We start from the raw sequence: 4,569 nt of genomic DNA, 5'->3' as shown, positions 1-4,569 counted from the left end.
ACTCCACCTTGCAGTAGGAATTGTATCACATGGTCATAGGAAAAAAAGGAGCAAGAGCAGAGGCAACAGAGAAAAATATACACTAGGAAATGAGAAACAGACAGGTGTGAATGGAATTCATGAGATCACAGTGAAGGATGGGATTGGAAACTTAATTTGTAACCTAGTTGGAACAGGTTCTAACTGCCATGATCAGGAGTTTAGACCTTATTCTTAATCAATGGAGAATCATTAAAGCTTTGGGTGAGGAAGCAAAATAACCAACACTGTGCTTCTGAACATTCAGTCATGGAATGGGTGCAAAATGAGTTAGGAAGACAGAATGAAAGACAGAAAATCATTTATTTACCAGCAAAGGGGTGAAGATTTGGTAACTGGCACTATCATTCCTCTCCCCCAAAAAAGTAAGGGGATGGATTCTGGAAATATTGTAGAAGTAGAATCAATAGGAGTTAATTCTATGTATAAAGCCAGAAATGGCAGGAGGGGCAATCAAAAATGACAATGTTCTTTAGAACCTTCTTTAGTGGGAAGATAATGTCATAAACAAGACAGAAAACAGTAAAGGAAGGACAGATTTCTTCTGAAGAAAATAATACATTTTTCCAGGGAGAAATTAAATTTAAGTGTAGGCAAACCATCTTGGAGAACAGATAGTCTTAGCAAGTAGATGGAAATTCCAGTAAAAGGCTTAAGAGAGAAAGAAAACTTGGAGATGGGGTTTTGACAGTCACCATAGTGCAATAATGAGTTTGTGAGGATATCCTCTCCTGCTCTTGTCTCCATTAGGGGAAAACAATGTAGAAGAGGGGTCTGGAGGAATGCCAGATGTAGGAAGAGCACAAAGTAATGCCACAAAAATAAAAAGAAAGGCTTTATGAAAATTTTAAAATTCTGAGGTCAAGGAAGCTGAAGACTGAGAAAGTCATTGTTAAATAATAATGAAACAGTACATAAATATAATAATATAACATATAAATAAAATAATAATAAGAGGTCAGTGCTCTTTAAGACACCCATTTCAGTACAATGATATGAAAGACATCAAATTATAAAGGATAGATAAAGAGTAAAAAATAAAGCAAAGGCGTTGAATGCATAGATTTCTTTTTGAAAATCTGACAGAGTGTAAAGATATGATAGTATGTTATGGGGTAACAAAATCCAGGGGGAAAAATATTGATTTTTTTTTAATGGAAGAACCTGGATATCTAAGTATGAAAAAAGCAAATCAATGCTAAAAGAGAGATGGAATGTGCAAAAGAGATTGAGGAGAAAAGTTTGCTAGGAGATAGGAGTAGAAGGTACAGATTCAAAATAATTTTATAGGAAGATAAAGAGGAATATAAAATGTTAAAGTCAGGTTGATGTGATTTCAGGAAGGTAGAAAATATGGTGATTTCCTGCAGCTTTTCAATTTAATAAATAACTGAGTCCCTACAAAATGCCCGACACTAAAATACACAGATGAATAAGGTAGTCCCTATCTCAAGGTTTCATTTAGCTAGCATTTATGGCTCATGAAGTTATTTCAATCCTCTCATGTGACCCCAATCAATCTTTAAAGAAGCAGCAGCAAATACCATTCTTTCTCAATGTCAATGTTAAATATGAAGCCAAAACACATTAAATGAGTTGGCCAAAATCAGTAGTTCTGATTATGATGTTTTTAGATAAGAATCCAATGTCATTTTTCTCTACTTGTCACTATAAAATATGATCTCTGACATATCTTACTTAAATCTCTGATTCTTTCCAAATTTTGATTATTAATGCAAACATTAAGAAATACAGAACCAGGGAGGGAGGGAGAGAGAAAAAGGGAGGAAGGGAGGAAGGAAAGAAGGAAGGAAGGAAGGAAAGAAGGAAAAAGGAGGGAAAGAGGAAGGAAGGAAGTGACATCTTTAAAATAACTGTCAATTTTGAATCCTATACCCAGAGAAAATATCCTTCAAAGACAGATAGCATAAAGATGTTTAGAGAAAAATAAAAACTAAAGGATTTTCTGATAGTGTATTCACACTAAAAGAACAATAAGGGTGCTGTTTTTTCTTGTTGTTTTGTCAGAAGGAAAATAATCTAGGATGGAAGCATGATAATATAAAGAGGAATTAAAAGCACCAGAATTAAACTATGAGGATAAATCTATATGAACCCCCTGTTTAAAATAATAGTAATAATCTATGTCTTCTGGGGTATAAAATACATGCAGCATTAAAATATAAGGTGGCAATACATAAAAGGCAGGAGGAGAGTGCATCAAGTTTGACTGATTCATGGTCCTTTCATTGTCCAGGAAGTGGTAAAAGTATTAATGCATGGTAGATGCTAATAAGTCAAGTTTGAGTGTTGTAGTCTCTAGGTTATCTACTAAAAGAATTCCTTTAAAGAATGTTTAACAAACTAATAGAGAAGAAGCATGAAAATACGTGACAAATCCAATACTTACACAGAGCATGTAGAAGCAAGTAGCATCACAGGTTGACCAAATCTTAGAGTCTTGAAACTGAAAGAACCTTGAAATAACCTTATTAAGATGAGGATTTTAAGATAAGGAGAAGTGTCTGTTTCGAGGTCACATAATTTGCAACAGTGTCACAATTTGGACCCACCTTTCCTAATATTTGTTCTACATTGTTCATTACAGTGATTAAGTCAATTAAAACAAAAGTATTTGAGTGTTAATGAGTACTCTTTAGGAAGTCTAATCCTAAAACTCACAAGTATATGAAATGTGAATAGTATCAGATCGTCAAATAGTTGTATTTACTACTAAATAAGACAAATATGATTTTAGAATGCAGACATGGAAGACACGGTATAATTGAAAAGCAGAGTCCCCTTGCCCATATTCTGTGGACATTAGCATAGATTCCTGCAATTGGAGAAAGTTTTCTTCCACAGTTAAATAAACAGCCATGTGGTACAAGGTTGGTCTCTGTTGAAAGTGATGAAGTCACATAGAAGGTCGATCACCAAACTTTGGTTTGGTTTTTTACTTTCTTCACATGTTTGATCACAGCAAATCACAGACAAGAAACAAAGTGATGTTTTTTCCCTGTCACTCTACCTGAAATCCTGGTATAGCTCAGAATTAACAGAGAAACTGTAGTTTGAGGTTGTCTTAATGGTAGTTCAGAAAAAGCCCTTGGCAGAAAAGCTTGGAAGCAACATACAAAGGGGACCACCCAATACTCAGAAACTTGGAGGAAGAACAAAAATCCAGCCCGGCAATAGTTGCGTGTGCAAGCATTGGAGAGGATTTAGATATCATTGACCTCCAAGAAAACAATGACTTCAGCTGAAAACATGCAACAAATGGTGCATTGTTTGAGTGGCATTCTTGAAGTCCACATCTCAAACCAGTCATTTTAGAACATAAAAGAATTTCCCAATGAACCGTTAGAAAGGGTCATATTTTCCACTCAATTTTGCTGAGAACTTAAAACTGTTATTAAAAATAAAGTATATTTTACAAAAAACAAAAGGTCAGTTCTTAGGGCCAAGTGGTACAAATCAAGAAGGTGATAGAACCTGCACAGTTGTTAACGGTGCTGGTGCAGTCTGTGATCAGAAGACTTTCAAAGTCTTTGTGACCCACTGGGAAGAATCCAAGGTGGGACATGTGGATGTAAAGAGAGTTTATTATAAGTTAGGAAAGGAAAATACAAAAGGGAGAATTGTGGGGGCAGGTGGAGTCTGGAGGTGCTTTTAAAACCTTGGATAACCTATGGGGAGAGGAGAACCAGGTGTTTCCCATCCAATAATCAATGAGTGGGGTAAGGCATGGGTGATTCCCAGCCAGTGAGGGTGGTGGTCTGGATCTGGGTCCCTGTGCACCCTACATGCGTCCTGAACTTTCCCTGCTTCTAGCCTGTCTCACAGTGGCTTACACATGTACTACCAGCTTTTCAGAAGGTGGAGACGTGGAGGATTAAAGTTCATGGCAAGCCCAGTCAAAAAGTTAGCAAGACCCCCATCTCAATTAACAAGTTGAGTATGGTAGTGCATGCCTGTACCATTATTCCCAGCTCCAGGGAAGCCACAAGAGGATCAAAGTCCAAAAATAACAACAACAACAAAAACTAAAGCAAAGAAAGGACTAGGGGTATGGATCAAGTGGTAAAGCACCTGCCAACCAAGCGTGAGGCCCTGAATTCAAACCCTGGTACTTAAAAAAAAAAGGTGATGGCTTTGTAATTTGGTAAGTCTCACAAGACACATCTCATGCCCATATCTGAGGCTTGAATACCTGCTACCTTCAGATGTTCACTTGGACCAAAAGTAGGTGCTGTGTTGGGGCCAAAAAAATATAACCGGGTAGCTAAGAGTGGAAGGTTGTATAGCACAGATGAAGAAGGCTCCTGATAATCTACCACCATTGATTCAAGAGCCACTCAAAGCCCAGGATGGCATTTTTGCATTACCTTATTCACATTAATTCTAAACAGTAGTCAGACTGTAAATCTTAGTGTATTTATAGTTATTTTGTCTGTAGTAAATTCTTGTTTGAAGTGAGACTGTTTAGTACCAAGAATTAATTCCATTAAGTGCTTTTTAAGCGACAAA

The sequence above is a fragment of the Castor canadensis genome, chromosome 15 (assembly GCF_047511655.1).
Source record: "Castor canadensis chromosome 15, mCasCan1.hap1v2, whole genome shotgun sequence".
In the NCBI taxonomy this organism is placed as follows: Eukaryota; Metazoa; Chordata; class Mammalia; order Rodentia; family Castoridae; genus Castor; species Castor canadensis.
Note: the sequence above shows the minus strand (reverse complement) of the source record.